The following is a 25,582-nucleotide window of genomic DNA, read 5'->3' on the forward strand; positions in this document are numbered from 1 at the left end:
TATTGATTTAATTTGTCTGTATTCTATCATATGACACCGAAGAATAGCTGATTTCCTCCTTTATGAAAATAGCATCCCAAAATTGGAAATGATAATGCAAACAAAAGATGTAGCCACACCAAGACAGAGATACACAGGATGTTAATATTTATTCATTAAATATTGTTTAATGGTYCTTTCTGTAGAAAATAGTTTAACTGAAGAATGAGTGCAGCAGGAAAGCTTCCAGACTTATTCAAAGGAAACCAATTCCTGCCCTAAAGAGGTAACACACAATACTTAAAAAACACCTTATAGCTGAGATGTGGCTGGCATGGCTCCAAAAAACAAGATGCCCGTTTCATTGAAAGGCTCAGATGCACTTACACACAAAACAACCAGACATCCAGATGCCAGGTAAAAACCCAAATAAACATGTTGACAGCTTTATCCATATTTCAGCAGTCCCATTCTACATCACTTTTCACTCACCTCTGCTTATGTTATGAGTGTTCAGAACTATTTTGCCACAACATGAACTAAGAATACTTTCAGCCTTCTCACTCTCCCTGACCATCAGTCCCTAACAGCCTGATTTAATTTGAGAACTTCAGAGACTAAAAGCCTTTATCACAGGCATCAGATTTATCAAGTCCAATAATAAAGGGAGGTTTCATTTTGGACTCGAGTCAAACCCGGTTAAAGCCAAAAGAAATCTCTCAACAAGTTTCACTAGTCCTTGTTGTTTAGCAAGCWTTATGACTCCAAAACAGCCAAATGTGATGTAACTAATCTATGATCTTGTATTCTCAGCATCTAAAGCCAGGGCTAATCAAAACCACCTTAAACATCTAGCAAAATCATTCAGACAGTGTCTGATCTGACTGCATTTACTTTACTGGATGGCAAGTGTGCAGATGTTAACTGTATACACCTGCTGTTAAGAATCCAGGAACATTTTGTAAGTTTTGCACCAAGCGTAGCATTAAATACATCCCCACGTACCAGGATTTTCTACATCTCTGAACAACTGCAAGTGCCCAAGTCCTTTTAAAAGCCTGGCTTTGAGCATCTCTCCTGTTTACTTCAAATACATTTGAAACAATTTTACATGGTTTAAATTCAAAATGAAGCTTTTCTCTGTCTCCCTCTTGGGTGAAATGTAATATTTATGCACATGCTCAGAGGCACAGGCATGCAAAAAAYATACAGTGACACAGAATCATGGAATTAACCCCTGACCAACCACCTGTGACTTGAAGGGGGGAACCTCATATTTGATTCAAGTGCAAATGTAGTCTGCTTGCAGAAAGGATGCTTCTAGACCTTCCAGAAGTGCCAAGAAACATCTGCAGTAACAGTATTTTCCAAAGTGCTCAAAAAYATGGTAAGAAGAGGCAAACTATGATGTGTGAAGACACAGATAACATTGAGACAGGGAGAGAAGCAGGACATAGTTTAACTTTCACAAAGTTGCTATCACTTGTGCCATTTCCACATATAGACTTCCCCCTAATACTTTTATTTCTCTGTCTTCAACAGCAGATTTTAACTCAAGTCTTACCCTCTTTGTGATAAGTGAACTGAATGGGCATGGACAAACCTTTACATTCACCAGGATCCTGCAGGGAAAATGTGACTGAAATTTAACTTCGTTGGTCAGATTGAAAGGAAATCTAGTGCATGTCAGAAAATTTCCAGATGTTAAGAAACAGTCATGCATGCAACTGAAATCAATGTGCTTCTCTCTGCCTGCAACTCCTAACCTTCTGGCAAGTAAATCCTCTCTCAACGACTTCTATTTCTGACTTCCTTCCAGCATAGAACTGGTTAATTTCCTTTCCCTGTTCCTATTATTTATGCTACAGTAAAAACCTCAAGCCAGGTCAGCCTTTTTGCAAGAAACAGAAAATTATTTCAGCGTAAAGCTCTTTGGGGCAGAATACAACAAGACAGACAGAAGAGCTGGAGGTCAAAACAGTGGCATAAGAAGTAAAAAGGCTGTAAGTTCAAGTTGAAGAACAGACCACTAGCAGGACCATAACCCAGCACCTCCTAACTACAGGCTCTATACTGTTGTCAGACTGCGCTGCTCAGGTCCTAACACACAGCTTATGTGCCTTTCCAGAAAATCCATTACAACCATCATTTTTCTCACATTATCAAAGAGGGGTCTTAGCAGCATCTTCATCCTTACCATAACACACTGAGTTATTCTCATTCATTTCCATTTCCCTCTTCTCTGACCTTACCGTGGACCCTACCTCATCTCCAGTTCGAGGCACTGGAGGAAGACATGGGAAAAGCATAAAAATGAAGTGAGTCAGCAGTTTGTGAGCAGCCCACAAGCATTAGTCAGAGGTGATCAGGGTACTCACCACAGTCAGATGTAAATGAGCCCAAGACCACCAAGGTTCACAGACCGGTGAGCAAACTTTCCCAAACGCCTGAAAATGAATCACTGGGCAAGGCCACCCCACAGATAAAGCACTTCAGGGAAAAACCACATTCTCAGCTGCCACATAYGAGTCCTGAAAGAGCAACAAAGCACACAGGGTACAGCTGTGTCACATTTCTAGTTCCCTTACAAAAAGCCCACTGCATTCAGTCCAGCTGAATCAAACACACCTGGTAAGACAGTTGCCTTGACTCCTATAATGTTTTCCTTGCTGAAYGAGGCCCACAGCTGCAAAAGCTTTTGCTGAGTAAAGCACATGCACAGTGCACTACTATGCATTGCTGCTCTCCTGCTCATCTGCTCCCTTATCAGGACACACTGACAGCAGGACTAGTGATGCTGTTGGTTAGGGTGCTCTACCTCATGCAGTGGAAATCTGAATTTTTAAAGTTTAAGACCAAATTACTAATAGTTCCAAGGGCTGCAAGTGCTCATTTGGAACACAAGAATAGTACCTTGCTACCCTCAGCAGAGCTGTGACAGTGTCTTCCTGCACAAAGAGATTTGAAGGAGCATTGTTCCCAGTCTTCACCTTCCAGCAATGAAATCAAGGGTACACAAAAGAAAAAAACAATCCACCCCTTTCAGCAGGGCTGAGTAGAGCTGTAGGATCCTCATCCATCACCTGCAAGAGAACCTTTCTCCTACAAACCTCTTCTCTGTTATGGTACAGTAAGTCCATTAAAACGTGAGTGATGTACAACCACCACTCCAGGAAAGCACACCTCACTGGAGAGAGATGCACACTGCTTCAGTGCCTCTGCACTTGGGCTGGACAGAGCAAGGCTCACTGTGAAAACAACCTCCCCACCAAAATGACACCTACTGAGTTTCAAGAAACACAGTTAATTACTGTGCTCTGGGCACARCATTCTGTGTTCTGTGACTGAGCAAGCACTAATCTCTCTGTGCAATTTCTTCACTCCTAAAATATGTTACTTTCACCTTCTTGTGAAGCACTTACTAAAACCTGTTAAAATGCTTGCCAGCAACACAACTAARCTTAAGAGCAACCTTTTTCCATCTGCAGCTTGAAATACCCTCTCTCTTCTCTGCAAACCTTCCAATATATTCTTCTACATGAAACCTGGCCCTGTCACTCATAAAACWGTTAAAGTTTCATTTTTCGATACAGCTTGTTCAGGCATTGTTGATGTAAAACATAAATAGGGAAGAACAAAGCTACACATAATATTTACACAAATTTCTAAAGTGAACAAGTATGTGTTTTAATCCACAGTATTTGGAAAACCACAGCATTGTAGCAGATATGACTAGTTAGAGAAAGTCAGAAATGACAGCAATCTTTTAGAGCACATCAATATTGTACTGATCCATGCAGTCAGACTTTACACAGAAGTAGTCCTGGCATATTTAAGCAAACCTCTGTATATTTACTCCAATCTTACCCTTCACACGAGAAGTTAGAGAAAAAAAGGCTGCAAATTTCAGTTTAAGTTGTTTCATAATAGTTTCTCTACTCCACCAAATTTTAATTCTTCTGCTACTCACTCTAGTGTGAAGTCATTATCAGTACAAGCTGAGGCTACAATCACCTGGTACAAGTTCCTGGGCTGGAGGCATCACTGTTKTTAAATAAATGCTTGGAATTTTTTATTTGAGAGTTTCTAGCATTCCTCTACCTTCTTGCAGAAGAAAGTTCACGTAGCAGCAAGGTTGCTCTGTCCCACACAAGCACCTRCATAAGGTACATCATTCTTGGATGTCTGCACGGGGACTTGAAACACGACTTTGAGAAATGTGTAACAAAGAACAGAAGTCTTAGTGTGACATTGTTGAAATATACTCTTTCGTGGGTTGTCTTTTCAGTCATTCGAGTGAGTGCTCACTTGTTGAAATAAATACCAAAAAGCGTTACTTATTATTTAAAGAATCTTCACCGCATGGTATCAGTCGACACACCTTAAGTCAGTTCGTAGCTATTATTTAATTCGGCTTAAATATCTTTAGGAACTGACGCCGACAGGTGAAAGAGGCAGAGCTCCTACATCACGGAGCACATCAGCAGGGAGGCAGCCTGCCCCTGTCCCCCGCCTCAGCTCACGGACTCCCAGGAGCGGCGGACGGAACGGACGGAACGGGCGCCACGCCCGCCCCACGCCCGCCCGCTGCGGACCCCGCCGCGCCCTCTCGCTTCGGGGAGGCGGCAGCGAAGGGCCGATGGCACCCGCCCGTTCCCGGTGCAACCGCGCCCCCCGCCCATCGCCGGCCACCGCCGGCCCCGCCGCGCCGAGCGGGGAACACCGGAGAGAAAGTGGAAGGGGCGGCACGCCCGACCGGCGCGGCAGAGCGGAGCTCGGCGGGGCTGGGCCGCCCTAGCTCCACCGTTTCCACGGAAACCCCGGCGCGGGCAGCGCTCGCCACACAAAGGGGGCCCGCAGGCGGTAGGAAAATTCTCGGCGGCGGCGGGAGAAACGGCACGGGGTCCGGGCGACCGGGGAGACCCAGTTCGGCGATGAATAAATCAGGGAACTTGTGCTCGCAGCCCACCTCCCGTCTCTCCCGCACGCCCCGCCGGCGACTGCCGGTCCCTCGCCTCGCCGCCACAGCGCGCCGGGGAGGGGCTGGCCCGGGGCTGGTTCTGCCGCCCGGGGCAGCGGCGGGCGGAGGAGGGAGGACGGCTCCGCACCTGCGGAGCACGGAGGGCGCCAGGGGAAGAGCACGTACCTGGGGCCGGCGGGCCTGGGCACGCGTGCCGCGCTGGGGCGCCGGGAGCGGGCGGCGGCCGAGCCGCACCGGCTGCCACTACTTCGCACGCGGCGGGAGCGGGAGGGCGGCTCGGGCGGGGCCGCMAGGCTCCACCCGCCGGGCGGCTCCACTCCGGGAACAGGGCCCCCCKCTCCTTCCCTCCCCGCCGTCAGCATGTCACTTCCTCCTGGGGCGGCGGGAAGGGGCGACCCCTCCCCGTACCCGCATCGCCGGCCCGTCAGGGCGCCGCCGCTGRGGAAGGGCGGCGGGCGGCGAGGAGGGAGCGGGAGCCGGGGCAGCGGCGTAGCGCCCGTCCCAGAGGGTCGCCGGCGCTGGTCGGAGCTCACTGCTCCACATCCCTTACCGGGGCAAACGCGGGGTGAATGTGGACAGGGGTCTGCCGCGGGGTGATGCGCACCTGTGGTCATCGGACACTTCAAGTAGAAACCGGGCAATAAAAAAAAACAATTCCACGGTCTCAATGCCGTGAAAGAAGATAAATGCCGTGGCAGCCATCCAAGCACCGAGTACCCTGACACACAATATTCACTCTATGTGACAACGCAAACATTTGCTGCCAGGCTCTGACTGGAGTGAAAAGCAGCTTCCATGAATAGAGAACAGTAAGAGTCTATTAAAAACATCCAAAGCATTGGAAGGTGGTGGTGACTGGGATGACACATCACTGGGACAGCACTGTCAGCTCCTGGGTGTTTGGTTATACCGGGGCTGGAGGGCTCCCGAGGCTGGGGGCTGGCAGGCAATGAGATGGAGAGAGCAAAGCTCAATTACARCCCTGGTCCATACCAGCCACGCCGAATCCCCATTTACCGTCAATGGAACATGAATGCAAATTTAAAACTTGTCATGGTTTAACTCTGGTTGGCAGCTACTGGCTAGCCATCAGGCAGTGTCTGCTGAGGAACTGTACTGTCCACCACTTGTTTTTCTGGGGTTTTATTCCTCTCCCCTATTCATTGYATTTATCGTTATTGTTGCTATTATCATTAGTATGATTGCTCTTAGGGAGCAGCAATAGGAAGGCTGCTGCTCAAGGGAGGAAAAGCCTGGARCTGAGGGTGGCCACAGCATAGTTACAGTACTSACTAGCCACAGCASCTTTCCAYARTACCTGAACAGGGCAGTGGCAGCASAGTGCAGCTCCACTGAGAGTCCTAGACAAGATAAAGCAATGAAACAGKCATGAAGCTTGTACAAAGAGCAGCCGAGGGTAGGGCCACAACTGGAAACAGCTACAATAGGGTTGGGAAGCAAAGCAGGAGACCAAACCAAACGCACATACATCTGCTGGATAGCTCTGACAGGGACTAAAGGCCCATACCTGGGCTTAAATGGAATCCTGGCCTATGGGCAATGTGTGGGGGTCCCAGGTGAGGCTGATCAGGGCTATCAAGATGTAGCCCTGTCACCAGGGTTCTGCTGGTGGAGTGTGTTGAGYGTTCGCCTCAAGACATCAAGATTTAGTCACATTCTTCCCATTCGGTCATGAAGAAGTTGCATCTGGCCCACCAGCATTCTCAGGCCAGTGGTCTAGCTGCTGAAGTGCTACATGGAGAGAGATTAGTAAAAGGAGTTTTTCCAGCCGTATTTCAACAGTCTGACCCTGTGGCTGCATTTTGAAAAAGGGAAAATTCCAGGCAGAAGAAGACTTAAAATGCATGAATAAGGTACTTAATTATGGAAAGTGGCTGGGTTTGTAGCACAGCTATGTYCAAAGCATCCCTGACCACCTGCTTGAAGCAGCTTTGTGTACTACATGTACACATTCTTGGRATTTTATTCCAAGGTATCTCACTCAGCATCTAGATGTTATCCTGAGAGCCAAGGGTCCAAAAGTCARGCACCCTGATGCTAAGTGTGGGAGTTTCTGAACACCTTTTACTTAGCTTTCCTTGAAASCAAACTCTGCAGCTGGTTATTTGTATGTTCTGATTTTCTGTAATGCCACAGTAAAAAGCTGTCTTCTTGCTTTCATTAGTGTTAAGCTGCAGCTGGATGTAATAGGTTTTATGGATGCTTTACATCTGAGAAAACTTTCCACCGAAGAGGTGAATCCTAGTTTTGTACAGTACATCTATCTCTCAAAAGTYTAACCAGGAAAACATGAATAATCCTCTTATTTAGGTTGGGTATTAAAAGGTAAATCTTACGAAGCTGTTAGTTATCATGGTAATGACTGAGACTGAAAAGCACATAGGAAAAAAACCTYCTGTATTAAAAGCAGGTCTTGTGATGTTCTCGCTGAGTATTTTTTAGGTGGTAGAACAAGGAGGATAAAAAGGAATCGGATTATCTTTCTGTAAGCTCTGCCCTCCAGGGCACTCGACGATGGAGTATGTCTCAGTTTTGGCACTCCCTGTTCTGAGTGCTTGGTTTTCAATCTCAGTGCAGTTCTTTTGCTTGTTGTTGGTGGGTATGCAAACACTTTATTTGCATTGGGCAAAATTCAAGAGTTGAGTCAGGAATTTACACGAGGCAATGATGCCTCCCAGCTATCCATCACTCTGTGAAATGGGTGATTTTCAAAGAGTTTCCCTGTAAGAAATAAACATAATRAAAACATGATAACAACAAGACCAAAAYAAAACCACAAAAACAAACCCCAATCCCTCCGTAGTGGGAGGGGAAAAACGTGCACTCCATTTGGTGTGGAACCCACATATCTCTCATGGCTGAAACAAAATGAGCTGTTTGCTGGTTCTCATAGCTCGACCCCAACGCTGCTCACCACATGCACTTTTAAATGACTTGTGAATTCGACTTCAGAAATTTTATTGCAGGCAAAAACTTGTCTGTCCTGCAAAGTTCTGCAGTGCTACCTATGCCAGCCTAGAGAAAAGAGGCAGCACCCCTGCTGTTGATGCTGCCAAACTGATAGGGTCAATACTAACATAGGGATACACTACCATACAATGCCATGAGCAGCTGGACTGAAGAAGTCCAGTTTGCTCTTGCTGCATGTCTTATGGTTAGAATCTCCAATATCTATTAAGGTGTGGGTTATAAAAGGCTTATTTCCTGCATTTAAAAGCATTCATAATGGCCCTCTTCTGTGTAGACTGAGTGTAATAAAGGCTGAACTGCAGGTTGTCCCTCCATGCAGGCAATAACAGGAAATCTTTCCTGTGCTTGGCTTATCCGTCTTTATGAAAACTGTGGGAAAGTAATTGTGTCTGAGATCTCTGCTGCTTTATGGGGATTGATTAAAATCATCTAACAAGGTCAGGAATAGTAAGGATTGATGTGTATAGTATGTAACTGCACGATCCTTTTCCACTAGGAAACCACATGACAAYATCTATACATAGGTTAATACGTGCTGGCAGTTTATTTAAATATGGAAACTGAAAATGAAAGGTACTGATGCGATGCATTTTTGTAATGAAAAAAGTCCTAATGCGGATGCAGGTGTACCTGTTTAAATAGGCCAGTGGGGGAGGGGTGTTGAGAATCACACCCACTCCCTGTGTAACTAATTTTTCTGGGCAAGTGATTTTCCTTTCTAGTGTGGACTAACYCTTACTGCAACACCTGCTATCTCTCCTCTACCTCAGCTGTACAATGGATCCTCTGTTTTCATCTAGAAACTCCCACTTSCCTTCAAAGAAGCCATGTGGTACTCACAAATGGAAACATCCTGTTAAAATTAAACCCTGGGGTCACAGTTAATTCTAGAATAGAATTTTAGAATTCCTTAATTGAATAGGCATTAGCAAAAGAGCTGTGTGAGATGCATTACAGGAATTTAAGCTCCAGATTGTCTAATTTGACCCTTTACAAAGTCTAGTCCATACAGGAAGAATACTGGCTGAGATAACAAAACCCATTTCTTTGAACATGTTTATTCTTTCAGCATACTTTATTTTCTGCAACAAGTATATGATTACTAGTCAATTATAATGCATCTACAATTTTTAAAGTCTATCATTCCTTTAATACATACCAAGGATCCCACCATATAAAATGTTTTCCAAATTACTCTTTTCAGAATTACAACAAATACTTTCACATCTGCTGACATCTACAAAATAAAAACTYCTTACACATGTACAAATATTATTTCTGCAGCTGTTTTAAGTATTCATCCTGAGCCTGCCTATGAGGAGGAGAGGACCCTTGTTACTCTTTCCWCATATATACAAATACCACAGGTTTGTTTTTCATATTTTCCTAGGGCTTGATTAAAATGAAGACTTCTGCATGGACATGTTTGGGCACAAACTTTGTGACTTGGGTGACTGACTTTAGATATACCTACATGTGCAGGTGACAGAGCAGATGTTTTAGACACACACACACACAGACATGTATGCAYACACATTCACACACATACAAACACCTACCTCGTGGCAGAAGGAAAACTTGCAGCTCTGATGGTTTGTGTGAGTTGAGTGTGACAAAATAGYGAGGGCTTCAATGGCACCTTGGAAATGTGGAGATGCAACATCTGTTACTGGCAYGATCATGGGTGTACGTGGGTGGAATTCCTACAAGATCTTAGAGGAAARATCCCTTTGGAGCTGTAAAGGTAAGTGTTGTTTAGAGGATACTCAGGAAACTGCAGAAAAGCTCAGATAAGAAATTGCAGGAGAAAATTCTTGGTCTGAACACTTTGAAGCTGGAGTAGCATAGACCCTGTAAAAAAGATGTTTTTTTATGCATAACTGTTTACCTCAAGAAAGCATGGCATATTGGCTGCTTTCCAGGTCTTCAAGGGCAACACCTAATCTGCATATGTAGTTWCACAGACATTTACAGTCAGAAGCAAAACCCACAAGTATTCTTGTTGCTTGCATATGTACATTTCCTGACCTAGAGGAAGAAATGACTACTTTAGCACGATGAGGACAAGGCCTCTTTCTGCCACAGTAATGTGTGGCGATGAGCTGTGTGAGCCTGCCATTTCGAACTGTGTACAAACGTACATAAAATGGCAATCCCTGCAATAGGTGCGGTGCTCCTGATCTAGCTTGTAATTAATCCTGTGGCAGTGTCCTCACCCTGTGAATGGCTGCATCCTCACCCTGCCCAGAAAAGACAGCATCTTTAAGCCACACTTAGAGAATTCATCCTCATTCTGCTGGGTAACCATCATCAAATTGACATTGAAGTCAGTGTTTGATTATCAGTTCAATCACACAGARTTGGAAAGGTCATTAAAAAAAATGAAGAAGAGCCAGGAAAAATACTCATCCTTACACATTGCTCACTGAAGAACATATTACCTGCTGCAGCTCCTCTCACCACGTTATCATACTGGAAACACAAGACAGGAGTCAACTCTCATCTTGRTCAGCTGTAGCTGTCTCCATCCCATGTTTTCCTATGTGCTGCTTTTATAAAGACACCTTTATCTGAAGGGATTAAGGCAGCTATTTCCCAAGAGGGGTCTATTTCCCAAGAAAATTATGGGATAAACCACGGTTTCAGTGCTAGGAAATAATCGCTATATAACAGTCTTTCTGTAGGGTCTATATATGGATAGTAGACACGATTTTTTTTCAATTTCTATGTAGTCTGATGTATTTGAAAAGCAGATTAGGGTCAATTTTTATTCTGTATACTTTAGTAGAGCCCACTAATGATTTATAAAGGTTCTACATGTTAGAGACMTTGTGTGAAGCATGGTTCCTGGTCACTCAAGGGTTACATTTAGTAGTACACCTTATAGACTAATACTCTGTGTCAGCAAATTCAACTCCTCGAAAATGGAGCTAACTGGTATTCTGTACTGTTGCTTTATTTCTCATGATGAGCCGGTGGTTGATGAAATAGATTTTTAAATAAAATGGCATTAGCTAAAAGCTAATTGGGTAAAGCTGAATACCTACAGTTTTTGTAAATGKCTGTTACACACATTAAGGAATGAAAAAATTTGGCATATCATTTTTGGTACTAAGTTGCAGAAGGAGATTGCATGATACTTGAGAACAGGAAATACAAACAGCACTAGCAGCTCAGGACTTAGAGAAAAGGAGTAAAAGAGCCAGGTGAGMTCTTGTTCTGATTTTTCCTTGGTCTGTGATGTGACTGCAGAAATACAGTACACTACAGACTGCTTTCTCCCACTTATTGGAGAAAATCTGTGTTCTGTGTGAAAAGAGTACAGGACACTATTTCATCTACTTTGTTCCTGCTGACCTTTCTTCCCATCTGAAGTAATGGCTTAGGGAACCTAYGTATTTCCAGTGTCACAAGAAGGGACAGGTCTTATCTCTTAATTTTCTATAATTTAGCCTGATMTTGCTCCCAGTGACATTTCCTTTTTTTCAGTGGATGCAGACACATCTTCAGAACTCGCTGTTGTGCAAAGAAAATTTTTATTGGATACTTCATGAAGGAAGAAAATGACTAATTTCCAGAGAAAAGGAAAATAGTTCCTGAATCTAAAACTTTTCAGTGAGTATGRAAACCTTAAAACAGAAGTGGTTTTATATAAAATTGTTGAAAATCTCACAGTGTCTGATTATCCCTTGGCAGCAGTTGCACAAAAAGAAAAGTGTCCACAAAATAGGAAGCAGACTGGACACCTGTGAGAAAAATGACAGAGAAGTTCTCAGAAGCTCAGGCCTCATAATSCTTAGGATATTTCAAACAYCACAGTGCTCTTAAGACAGTCTGTAATGAAAAGAAGATGTTGTTGAAAGAGTGATGTTATACTTTCTGAAGTCAAATTGCCTCAATGTGAAAGATTTTCTGTGTGCCTTGCTGGTTTCTACGAATCATTTACCTGTGAATACTAACCACAGTGTTTAATACATGTTTGGTTCCAGTTCTGTATCATGCTGTGCTATCCCCCAGCCTCATGGGGCAAAATTTAAAAGGATTTGTCAGGGATCTAAGAAAGGCTTGTAAACCAGGGATATGTTTTGGTAGACACTAACTAGGTAATATTGCCACACCACTTCAGAGGCTCTCTGTAACCATTATCAGACACAGAAGATTAGGCCGTTTCTGTAAGAGCTTGCTTTTGCCTGCAGCTGCTCTCATGTGATGTCTGTATTCTTGTCCGTTTCATCCCTAAGTATGGCTCCCAGCACAAATCACAGCAGCCCCAGCAGTGTTAGAGTGCAAGGGCCCTGGTTCTCGTTTACACCCAGCAATCAGCCCTGCTGTCATTGAATGGTTTGAGTTGGAAGGGACCTTAACRATTATTTAGCTCTAACCCTCTGCCATGGACAGGGACACCTTCCGCTACACCAGGTTGCTCAAAGCCCCATCCAGTCTGGCCCTGARCACTTCCAGGGCTGGGGCATCCACAGCTTCTCTGGGCAACCTGTGCCAGTGCCTCATCACCCTCTGAGGAAAGAACTTCTTCCTGATATCTAATCTAAATSTTCCCTCTTTCAGCTTAAGGCCATTCCCTCTTGTTTGATCATTACATGCCTTGTAAAAAGTCCTCYCCAGCTTTTYCGTAAGCCCCTTTCAGGTACTGAAAGACCCCACTGAGGTCTCCCTGGAGCCTTCTCTTTTCCAGGCTGAACAACCGCAACTTTCGCAGCCTGATTTCACAGGAGAGGTGCTCCAGCCCCCTGATCATCTTTTTGGCCCTCCTCTGGACTGGGTCCATCAAGTTCACATGATTCCTATGTTGGGGATTCCAGAGCTGGATGCAGCACTCCATGTAGAGTCTCATGAGAGTGGAGTAGAGGAGGAGAATCACCTCCTTTGACCTGCTGGCCAYGCTGCTTTGGATGCACATCTTTGCTTCATGGCACAACCAGCTCCAAGGTATCATCCTCSCTTCTGTTCTTTGGTTCTGTAAAAAGCAAGCTGAGGCTAGGGAATAGCTAGGGGTGTGACAACAGGACATGGAACTAGTCAGCAGCCTGAATCCAGCCAAAGATGGTGGCAAATCAAAGTCTGTTTATTCTGGCAACTCCTTTGTGGTCTATGTGAAACTGCACTGAAATTTGCAATTGCAACCCACTTCCTTTGGAAAGAAATCYCTGCAATAGGCAGTAGTTAGCAAGTTCTTACAAACCACTGGCAGGCTGTTCTAAAACCAGTCCTCAGGTTCCTTGAACACCACATTGCTTGAAACTGCTGGGTCCCTTATCACCAATTTAAAACATTCAGSAAACAGGAGGCAAAGACCTTACTCCAATTATCTCTCCAACAGGAAACTGTGCTAAGTGGCCTTATGGCTAAATGCCCAAGTGGCTCAGCTAGCAATTGGGCAATGCTCCCACTTGGCCCTGGAGGAGTGAACCTCCATGAGATGGCTGCCTAAACCTGGTACTAAGACACTRAGGTGGTACCTTAGAACAGTCACTAAGTGGCCTTATCAGAGGGCTGCCAGCTTCACAAATCCCTCATGAAAATCTGGACATTCTGGATACAATACCCAGAACGGACTGTTTTCTGAGAAAGACTGACTTTATAGCACAGCACCAGAATTGCTTAACTAGGCATGTATTTGTTTTAGAAGGTACAAAACCCTCAACAATGAAGTTTTATAGAAAATGCAGTAGGAAGCACAGAAGTACCAAAGCTGGGTGCAGTACATGCCAGATAATTTATGCATGCTGTATAGAAAACTCGCGGGGCCAAAAGACCTGGTTTGGTGTTAGGAGGCACCTCTTGCTCTACAGAGAGTCCTCAGTGTCATTATACTGTCATTTGTCACAGGAGTTCAGGTGCCCTGACCTCAAGCCATCTGTTGACCCAAGAAGGCTCATTGTGAGCACACGCACACAGAGCCTGGTGAGCCGTGTCCTCAGCAGCTCCTGAGCTCAGCTCCAGCTGTTTGATGCAGGTTTAGCACTCTCAGAGTGATTTGGCACTATTTATTTTGTATGCTCACTTCCATGCTAGCAGTATGTTATTAATCCTACAAACCACACTGATTTATTTTTTTCCCAATCTGAATAACATRGCTCATGTAATTTCCTACTCATCAGCTCCCAGATGACTAAGAATCACTGGTCCAGGAAACACTGAGTTCTGAGATCTGTCAGTCARTCACCTGGCAATTCAACCATAAAAGTCTGCATAAGCACTCAATCTACTACTTTTTACAACTCTTTTGAATCACAGGTGCCTCAAATATTAACAATAYAACCAACAAAGCCTGTTGCCTCCTAGGCATGGTATCCATAATTGAAGCATGAATCAGAATTGGCTACACTAACTGCAGTAAATCGACAGCACTGAGCAATCCCATTTCATTAATAAGAGCATCTCATCACCAGCTGCTCCTTGGAGACAAATGGCTGCATCTGGCTTCCTAAACATTGCTTTCTCTTGCCACCCTCAGGGACTTGTAGCATTTGAGACATCAGTGACCTCATAGTCTGAGTTTGTTTATACACTGGAAAGGGCTTTTCTGTCCTGATGTCTAATTTTCCTGTCCCTTTTCCTTCATAAGGGGAAACACAAACAGTAAAATAAAATTTTAAAAAAGTGTTTTTTCCCAACACAGATGGAATGCCAAAACCCATGGCTGAAAAATCTCCACCTCATACTAACACATTTCCAAGACCTACATCAACCAGTATGATATCATCTTGACAACTACCAGTCTGTTGCTGGAGAGATAACCTTCTACTTGGCRGGTATAAGATGCTTTTCCCTCTCTCATTTAAAACACCTTATTTAGGCAAAGAATTTAACCCCAAAACCAAATCTCATGGACTGGCACTGCTCAAATGATTGCAATCTTAAGAGGAGCCTCCCTTTTGCATTGAATTATGCCTAAGGGCCTTTTCCCAAATCCACTTGGAATTATTAAAGYTTCTACAAAGGCAAGGGTGTTTGCYAGTCCTCAGTTTAGTGCAACATAAGGATCTTACAGCGGTGTTACCTTCACTCATCAAGACACAGGGACTTTCAAACAGCAATTTCCTGCATGTGCAGGAGTCTCCATCACGTYAGGAAACAAGTGATATTTGCACAACCTCATGGTAAACACTTCTTCACGGAGTCATAGTCTTCAGCCAACAGCCAAAAGAGATTCCTGGGCTCCTGTGCTGAATCTCTGTGTATCACAGAAGGAGGGGTCCATCTGCTTTCACAACATTTTTTATGGATTTTGCACTGAGTTTCAGCTCTTCTCCAAATGGAATAGGGCCTTGTGGGAATATGATGTGTCTCTGAGAGTAACTTGCCCTCTGACTGTGTCACCACAATAGAGCTCCCAGAAGTGAGGTGGGAGGGTGGAAGCACCAGCCATAAGGGTATGAACAGTCTTCTGCTAAACACTAGACAATACGAAGAACAATAAGCCTTTGTAGGAGCTGCTAAACTATTGCTAATGATATGCCACAGTGAAATGGAGGCAACAAGTGACAGGTTTCAGCAGCAGAAGTTGTTTAATTCTGTGGATGAACTATTTTATTCTAAACATTCTTGGGAATCTAAAAATCATTTCTGAATTAGGAAATGGAGGCAAACAAATAGACAAGATGCATCTTCCCACAAGAAAGTAGTTCTTGAAAGCCTTGGCCAAGTTTTTTTACTTAAAAGCAATTCAAGTTTGTTTCACTTTTCTTTTAGTTTCCTRTATCCTAAAATTGTGCCTAGAAGCTGGTTACTAAGAGCGCATTTCTGGAAGCAGAGTCATCAGTACTTTTAAAGTAATTTAAAGAAAATTACTTTATATTGGATGCTAGCAGCAAATGGAAGCCAGCACAGTAATGGCAGAGGGAGTGGGTTACCAGAGAGCAAGTGCTCAGGAGGGAAAACACAGTTAGGTAAAACTTTCCTGATTCAGATATCAGCCCCACTGATTGCCTTGCTCGACTCTGTGTGGCACTCAAGCTGATAAAAATAGAGTTATTAASAAGATCCCTAAGTGTTTGTGGAACAGCTGATTGCATCATCTTAATTAGACGAGCAGAATTCCTTAACGTTGTGTTCTGCTCACTACCTGGGTGACTGCAAATCACTTTGGGGAAGGTTGTGGCATCTCTGTTTGGGGTGACTTGGGGCAGGTGGGACTGGGATGGATCTGCAGCTCTGGAGAGAGGAAGCTATAGCCTGCCTGGCCTGACATGTATCTGGTCAACGTAGAACGTAGGAGCCTTGCCTTCGGATGGCTAGACATTTACCAGGGCTTGAACTATAAACAGGTTTAACTGTTTAAATGGCTGTTTAACTTCTGTCAGCCTGGTGCAGCACCATGAGTTTCTGTCACACTGGGTACTGGCTTAAACTAGAGGAGACTGTGACCCTTTACCTGAGTTTTGACAGCACAGCTCAGGGGCTTTGCAGCAGAAGATTCTGGGAAATCTTGCAGGAGCACTTTCAGTRTGATTGGTCTCCTGTCTGTCTTTCCTACTCTCTTGGGTTGTTGACCCTGTGGAAGACAAAGGAGCACCACGTGCCTGTGTCTTAATATGTCCCAAGGTGTGGGCCAAATTTTTGAGAAAATCACCCCTGAAGGTGAAGTGCTCAATGCTCACCGTTCACTGGAAAAAAAAAGGTAACAGAAGAAGGGCAGGGCACTTAGACAGGCACAGGAGTGTCTTCAGCCACTTCAGCAAAATTCTTCAGAGGACGTTTGCCAAGGTCCCTGCTGACATTGGATCTATGCAGAAAGGTACAGAAGGTACAATGACTGACTTCCCACAGTTAGCTCTCCCAAGGAGACAGGAGAAGGCACAGATATGTAACAGATCTTGAAATGATTTTGAGTAGTAAAATGTGGCTGCAGCATGAGATTTTAAACTTTGATGAACAAATAAGTGYTTTAATGCAGAGTTTTTGTTTTGATTTATATTCTACACACACAAACATAAACAGCTAAAGGGATATTGCAATGTTAGCCAGTCAAAGATGGAAATGCCAGATTTAAAGTGACCTTTGCAAATTTACTGCCTCCTCTGTGGTTCTTCATATATTATATAGGTTTCAATTCACATACCTGCCCAGTCCTTTTTCCACAGACTGTCACATATTTGGAGCAAAGACCAAACAAGCCTCATTTAATGAGGAGATATTTAAATCTGTTTTATCATCCTTGTTCAATGTCTGTGGCAGCAACATTACCTAATATTTATGGTRCGCTGTTTGAGCCCTAATGGGCATTTTTAATAATACTGTCATAGTGTTCAGGTCTGTTTTCATGAATTGTCTGTGAATTGAAGCCAGGGACATGAGTCTGATCCTGCCATTGTTACCCCAAGCAGTGAATAACTTCCTTCATGGTGCTGCTTCACCTTACTGGTGCTGGTCTTCAGAAAAAGGAAAGAGAATACAGGTCTGATTTATAGCTGGCATTTTGTGCTTCTTCTAAATGTCCCCCTCCTTGTACCAGAAGAGTATGTGGGAACATGATAGTCATCATCTGGGATGAGTTAGGTTCTCACCAGAGATATAGAATGAACATAAAATCAAGTTCAAAAAGGAGGAATCAGGATTGTCAATGAGGTAGGGGTGTGTCATTAAGTTCAGATATTGTTCTGCAAGTGCAGTTTTTCCATTACCTTTTTTTACAATGTCCAGTCACACAAATCCTTGTGTGCAGTTTCTTTTAGTCATAATGCTTGGCACTCCTGGCTGGTAGACACTGAAGTATGCAGAGGCAGCCTGAACAGCAGCAGAGAAAAGAGATGATAAAATTGTTTTATCATTCTACTTAACAGCTTCCTCTGCAGTATAACACAGGACATTTGATAACCCAGCCATTTGTCCCTTAGCTATAATAGCTATCAGTGTAATTAATGAAAATTGCAGTGKCGGGATCTAAGAGATTGTTAACAGCAAAAGGAAAAAGCATGCCTAATACTTTCCTCTATAGCAAAGCTCTTCCAAATGTCTATARTCCTAGTCAATTTTCTTCTTCCACACTGAAATTTCTGATTGCTGCTCACTCTTCAAGATGCATTTCCTGGTGAAATTAGAAGATGTTTTCTTTGTTAATTGAAGGTGATAAGAAGCAAAAGTATCTCCTGGGGTTGGTTTGTGTGCTTTTTTTTTTTTTTACTGTTAAATGAGAAACATTGAATAATATCTGGACAACTGTTGCTTCTCACCAATTTACTACAGAAGGAGCTATTTTATCACAGAATAATTCTGCCAGAGGTTTCTGCAAGTACACATTAATGCATTTTTCTCAAGGCCAAGCAAGTCATCAGATGTGGGTAGAATGCAGTGTTCTTAATTTCCTGTGTTGGTCAATGTGTTTACAACAATGTTCATTGTTGATGCAAAGACACCAACATTGTTGATTGAAAGAATGAATCCTGACTGAAGTGTTGCTCCTGTATTTGAGGTAATTCAGGAGGTTTTTGGTACCACCACTTAGGAAGTTTGCAACACAAGATTTGCAATGSCTGTAACTATGAAGTAACAAAGGGACAAAGTTGTACATAAAAAGCTTATTTTTTGCTTTCTCACTAAAGTAGAATGTGACCGAACTGCACAGGATCTATAGCTACATGAGAAGATTTTAATATTATTATGCGTGCTTTCAGTGTATGGAAGTCTTAGGGTCTTCAGAAACAGTAAACCCTATTTTGGAGAAATGGTTTCTGACAAGCCATTGCTGTCTGCAGAACAAGTGCACTAAGCCACTAACCTGGTGGTACAGCCATTTGTTAAAATGTTATATGTGTTTTTGAATAATCTTCTGACCGGTAAAGTGGTTTCGTTTTCTTTCTGGAAAAAAAAAAATCAGCAGAAGAGCTTAGGATTTTTTTTTATTCATTTCTACATAAAGAAATTAGAATTTTATCCATGCTCCAGAGTAGTATATATTCCAAGAAGAATATAGARGGAATAAAATAATGCCTGCTATACCTCCTTAATATTCTCCTCAATGTCTGTAGAATGCAATTTATTTAGTCCCTGTTCAAGGGAAAATGCTTAAACCTGCATAAATGTCAGAAAAGGCACTTTTTAATTTATGGTTTCTTTGTAAAAAATGGTCTTTCAAAATGTGTCTCATTGAAATTTTTTTAAAAAGTTATTATCTAGCAATACAGTTTATATTCTGCCAATCACCATACTACAATGATTTCAATAAAAATGAAGGAAAACATACTTTTAAAAATCCCCTGTGAGATGTTAAACTAAATAGGATAATACAAGGATGTGATTATGTGGCAGTATTTCAAACATTACACTGGCACTTACTGATAAAAAGCCATTACAATYCCCTCTGGAAAATCGTCCTGTTCCCTCCTTGCTGATAAAAGGGCCCAGCCTGGAATCTGGCAGGCTGAAGAACAAGATCACTGAAAGCCACCTTTACGTCTTTACTGCTCTCATCTTTCCCTTGAGTATTTCATTCTTTGAAGCTGCGTGGAGTGATAAAGTTGGTTCTATTATCCCTGTTTCACTGGGCTACTGCCACTTCAGAAAATAGTTTTTGACTGTAGTCAGCTGTGACTCAGATGACCTCCCTGGTGAGCTGGGAGGTGCACTGCCTTTGCCCTGCTCATCTCTAAATAGTAGCCAAAACCAAGCAGGCTGCTGCTGGTGTCATCCCACCAACTCGACATATTTAATTAAGATACCTGAGTTAGGAGTGTGGTTACTCCAAACTTCATCTGTAGTCCAGAGAGAGAAAGGCAGACACACTTGGTGAAAATGAATCAGATCATTTATATAGTTTTCATCGCTGATGTGTTTTAATTAATGCCAMCCTTATTCTTGCCATGAGTCAGTTGAAACATCACTCAATAATACCACAGGAAAGGCCCAGCTTTTGGGTTGAATCCAGCAAATTTCTTCATGCTTCCTGTATAGCCCCAAAAGAGGGAATGGAGTGGGTGTGTGTTAATCCGTTTACCAGAACCATCTAGCCAAATTTACACAATAATTTTCCCCTTAATGGGGATCTTCTGATCTCAATTAGAAGTATAAATTAAGACTGGAGTGGGAATACTTAACGTTTTCTTTAGCCATCATTTAATGATAAAATGAGGCTGTTTAGCCTCCTCAGCTTCATCTCTCTGATTCTGCTCCACACTACCCAGTAGCTTGGTAAAAATTTCATGTAGCTATCTGGGGTTTAGCCTGTCTTCCTTGCTGTCTCCATCTGTCTGTCTGTGCAACTGTCTGTCAGTCCTCCCACTGAAGTGACTGACTGTCTGTCAGTCCAGGCTTTTCTAAATTAGCCACTTTTGCTAAGTCAAAAAAAATCTCATAGGTTCTGAATTTATGAAAGTAGGCTACCAGTCAAGTACACGAAACCTGTTAATGCTCACACTGAGAAAAAAAAAGCCCTTAATCCTTAGCTGAAGCTGTGTTTGGCTCAGAGCTTTAGGGACCCAAGGCAGGAAGGGCTGTGTCATGCTGTGAGCACAGGTACAGCAGCATCCTGCATTGCCCAGTGTAAAGCAAGCTCAGTACACTGGTCAGGCTGGTACAGACCTGATTCTGCTCCTAGCAGCTGGTATGGTGCTGTGCTTTGGATTTGGGACTCAAGCAGTGTTGATAACATAGGAGTGCTTTATCTGACACTGAACACTGCTTGCACACTGTCAAGCCTTTCTGTTTGTCCCACTCTGCTACTTCATTGAGTAGGTCGGGGCTGTGCAAGAGGCTGGGAGGAGACACAGCTGGGGCAGCTGACCTGGACTGATCAAGGCAATATTCCAAACCATATAACATCATGTCTATCAATAAAACCCAGGAGGCTGTCTTTCTAAAGAAGCCTTTGCCCAGAGACTGCTGGGGCATCCATCTGCTTGTGGAAGGTGGTGAGTGATTGCTTTTGCATCACTATTACTATTTTTTTACTGCTTCAGTTATTAAACTGTCTTTATCTTGTCCYGTGAGGTTTTTTTTCTTGCTTTTGCTCTGTCTACTCTCTCCCACATCCTGGGTGTGGGAGTGAGTGAGCATTTGGGTGGCTTTGGAGGTGCTGGAAAGGGGCCAACCCACTACCTKAATCTACATCTGCATGAGTTCTACCAGTAGCAGGATAGATTAACCTTGAGGATAAAGAGCTGAAACATGTTTGGCAAACGATTCAACCACTTACCACACTGGAGGTATTCAAACCCAGATGCATTGAACATAGCAGATTTACAGTACTGTAAAGTAGTAAAAAAAAAAAAAAAAAAGCCTTGGAGCACACGGAAAAAATATTTATGACTGAATACAAGGACACATGGGCTGATTATCAAAGGATGTTCCTATAAGTGCTCATTCTGCAGTAACTTGCTTTTGCTTGCATCCTGGGATACCCAGTAGCAGCCATGCAGAAAACTGTATAAATGCAGAAACTGAGAAACAGAAAGCCATAAAGAAAGTGTAGAAGCAGAAAGTATAGATGTAGTAGACAGTGTAGACAGTGTAGAAAGTGTAGATCTCATAAACCAGAAGCACATCACTTGGAAAAGAGGTAAAGAAGGTTTTGGGTGCGATAGACCATTGTAGAATGATAATGAATTGCCAGCATATGATGTCTCAGTGAACAACATGTTATGATCTGGCACGTGTCAGAGTGGCTCCACTAGAGACACGAATGCCAGAGAAGGTGGTGTTTGGTTCACACCTGCCATCATATGCCACCGTCCATCACTCATACTTGATTCTAGGATGTTTAGAGAAATGTTTATTCAAGCTTCTAAGCTTGGTCTGTTAAACCTAATAAAATGAGTGAGGTGGAAATATGATTGCTGGCTACTCCACCCAATTGGGGAGCAATGGGAATAGGAAACATAAACAGGAAAATGAAAACCTTAAACTTACCAATAGTATTGCTATAATGATAAATAACTAGAAGGTGACTATTAATACCTTGGCATGAAAAGATTTCTCAACAGTAGCAGCTGGGATCATGTTGCAGAATTGCTTTGCCGTGACACCAAATAGGACTTTAACACTGCTTAAAAATGGCAGTCTGTAAATTCATGGAAAGACTTATGTAACAAGATGCCTATGATAGTAAGTGGACACAACAAGCCARTAAGACCTTTAGACTCCTGAGATCTTATTAGCTTGAAAGGGAAAGAAATCAGGTAGTGCTAAGTCTCAGGAAAACCTCCTGGTAGGGACATCTCTCTGGTAATGGCATTTACTAGTGAAGGAAGCTGCTGGATCTGAGACAATCACTGCATCAATAGGAAAGGCTTCTGGATCACTCTTTCTTCTCTCAAGCAATCAAATCATTCATTGAATAGTTCTCAAAGATGGATTTTTCATTTGTGAGTAGGTGAACACAATGCTGTAGGAACATACATGAAAGAMCCTCATAAGATCATCTTACTTGTTAAGGCTTAATCACTTGTGAAAAATGTTCTCTCTTCCATTGTGAAAGGAAGGCAGTAAAAACAATTATTTCTTTGGGCCAAGCAGTGCTACCTAATAATAAGTACACATAATTTATCTGAGACTTGCTAAAGCTCTKATAAGGCCTTCTACAATCTAATACAAATATCTAAATAAACACAACTAGCAAAATACTCTGGCATTTATACTGTTTGCTGGAAGCATAACAGAAAAGTGACTCTGAGTGCAGTCATTACAAAGGGGTCTGGATCATGGACTTCATTGTTTTTTGAAGAAGCAAATGTATTGATTTAAGTTTCTCAGGGCCAGGTTTTTCCACACTGCACAGCATTCAGAATCGGAGAAAAAGTTTCAACTCTTCTCTTTTATGTATGTGCATTAACTTTGCTTAGACACTCAAAGAAGGTATTTTTTTTAAAGTGCATGTGATGATGACCTTTGACTACCGGGCCTTTTTAGGTTCTCATGTGGGAGCTGAGCATTTACAAATATCAAGCAATCTGTGCCCCAGATGCTGTTATTTACAATAACAGCAATCTGTGCCCCAGATGATGTGTTGTTGGGCTGCCTCAGCCACCACTCATCACAGAGGTCTTTTGGAATGAGCCCTTTCTGAGGAGGGAAGGGGCTTTACAGTATACTAGACTGGCAAAAGCCTTGAGAAGTACTCCAATGTAATGGCATAAGTAAACACGTGAATTTGCTGATATACAGCTATTTTGTATAATGCAATGGTCTACCAAGCTGGTGTGTGGCATAGCTGTACTGGAACAGCTAGAAAAGTAGGCTTTCTGTTGTGCAGACTTGCCTTTATATTTTTATTTATTCAGCTCTACCCTGGAGCTCACACAATAAAGAGGGCTAAAAATGAAATGCCACTGATTGTTTTTAATTTGTGCACAGTAAATGTCACTGAGAAGAGGTCACTACTTCAGGAGAAGATACTCGACCATGGAGGAGCTTATTGCTAGCCCTGGTTTGCAGCCTATGTTTGCTTTCTGTCAAATCCAACAGAATGAGGCAATAGGAATAGCCTTTATCACTGTACTTTTGAAATAAAGTAAGGATCTGAGTGACTGCAACCCAGATAATTAGCACCTTAATATTTGCTAAGCAAAGCCTGAGTAATATTTTGGTAAAATGTTGGACTCAGTTACATCACCACTAAAAACTTAGAAGCTTGAATCAAAACTGATTTCAGCTTCATTAACTGAATTTAATGTAAATATCACAGTCATTGTAGCCTTTGAGAAGCAGATTAAAAAAAGAAAAAGCAAACCTGACATTTGTTGTTTCACTGAGTACTTGAAAAATGTCAGTGTAGCTTATTGAGGTAGTTTGTGTTTTTTCTGATTTTTAACTCCATCAGCTGTGGAACACATGGACTCTAGCTATTAAAAAAAAAAAAAACCTCAAGCCCTTTGACCATATTGTGATCTCTTTACTTTGGAAAAGCTGAATGCAGAGCTTTCCAGGTTTAGCTTCCAGGCACAAACAAACTCAGTTGGCTGAACCTATTCAGGAGCATTTAGCATCCATTTCAAGAAAAACATTATATTGGCCCCAACAAAAGAAGGGTCTGAATACTAATTCATTGTATTTATTACTGCTTTCCATTTTAGCATTACCTTTTGAGCATTACTTAAGGCCATCATTCAGCCAGTTTTTGGCCTGGTAAGCAGTGGAAGTTGGCAGGCTGTCAGGATTACTGTTTGTAGGCAAACTATGCATCATGTACCAAGTAAGAATGCATGTACAGTCTGTTGCTTCAGATATACTTAACCAAGGGTTTTTAAAACCAGTGTGACATCATTGCTTGATGGATTTTAGTTTGGACCAAAATGAGGTGGAGAGAATCTGACGTGGGCATGAATGTGTTTTCTAGATKAAATGTTTAACTAACAAAGAGACAAAAAGGAAACTGGACATCAAGTTCTCCCAGAGATATCCTATGCACTGCTAAAATGCTGAAGTAAGTGGTGTCAAAATCTAAATTCATCTTTCCCAGTGAAGCCAGCAGTAAAATTCCCAGTGTTTGCCAAGGATGTCATGTTAGATCACCGTTCTTTAGGCCACTGAAAAATCTTACCTTTAAAAAAAATTACTTTGTGCCTCTAATATCACACTGGTGTCCTCTGGACCTTAAACTTCAAACTTGATTACTGCTTCCCTAAGCCTGTGTCATCACCATCCCAACACACAGGTGGTCTCCAATTTGGGCAGCAAGATTTTCCCAGTTTTGAGGAAAGGGATGATGTGCATTTGAGCTGTTGCCTCCGTGTAGTCTGGCTGTACTCTCCGGACTGAATTCCCTGCCTGTGGTATACAGATAATGGCACTTCCCTGCCTGCATGGATTATGTGAATTCCTCAAGCTTTCTGGGGATAAAAGCCAAAAAGTAAAGTAACAGGTGATATCTTGCTGCATATTTTATCTACTGGCATRGAAGCATTACTCCATTATTCAGAAAAATGAAGACAGAGACAAGAAAAACAAATTAAAAGCAAAGAAAAAAAGCACTATTAATAATAATGAAGAAAATTGAAATGGCATATGGCCGGATTTCTTAAAAAAAAAATTCTTACAGATAGACAAAGCACTACATTAAATATGATTCTCCTTATGATTAAATGAGAAGCTCAACTTGCCTACCTTTCTGCTTCCTTAAAGCCACTGATATTTTTTCTGGCCTCTACATACTTACCCAGAATACGAGAAGAGATTACTCAGTGCAGGTATTCCAGTAGTTCCCAGACAATCAAGCTGCTTTTTGAGCATTRAACAGTCTGAAGATGGGACACACAGCTGGAAATCAGTAGGTGATACACAAGGGGAACCACATGGGAAAACACACGACCAAATAAACATAATAGAGCCAGTAGACAAACATGTTTGGGAAAAGAGAGAGRTGCTTTTCTAAATTTGCTAATTAGGGATAGAAATATGTYTTTAAAATCTGTAWTTAAGTCAGATAAAATGTAAAGTAGTAYATTTGTCTTGTTGACTCACTGTTAATGCTTTGCTGTCAGATACATCATGGTGAAGCTATTGAAGGGTCACAAGGAACCACGGGCCAGGAGGTTTCCTCTCCTGGCAACTTTCATCCAGTATTGTCTTCTTCAGGCTTTTCTGTTGCTTCGTAAGGAACTGAAGGAAGCGTGAGAATTTTGCTGCCTGGAAACCAAAGCTAGCTGATAAGAGCTGCTGCAGCTCTCTCTCTCTGTGTAG

General features: G+C 42.6%; 1 protein-coding gene across 4 annotated transcripts in view; it reads right to left on the reverse strand.

Moving 5' to 3' along the window:
- The window catches only part of AGPAT4 (1-acylglycerol-3-phosphate O-acyltransferase 4), a 73,172-nt gene extending 67,950 nt beyond the window's left edge, over nt 1–5,222 (reverse strand). For 2 of the 4 annotated variants that reach the window (XM_057370392.1, XM_057370374.1), the window contains exons 1-2: nt 5,126–5,222; nt 2,358–2,510 (exon numbers count right to left, since the gene is read on the reverse strand). The gene's annotated coding sequence lies outside the window, so the exon portion shown is untranslated. The remainder of the gene's footprint in view (nt 1–2,357; nt 2,511–5,125) is intronic. The other 2 variants (XM_057370402.1, XM_057370383.1) reach the window with 1 other exon arrangement.
- Nucleotides 5,223–25,582: the final 20,360 nt, after the last annotated feature.

Source organism: Malurus melanocephalus, unplaced genomic scaffold (genome assembly GCF_030028575.1).
Source record: "Malurus melanocephalus ecotype Western Australia unplaced genomic scaffold, MMel_1.1 scaffold_5, whole genome shotgun sequence".
Taxonomy (NCBI): domain Eukaryota; kingdom Metazoa; phylum Chordata; class Aves; order Passeriformes; family Maluridae; genus Malurus; species Malurus melanocephalus.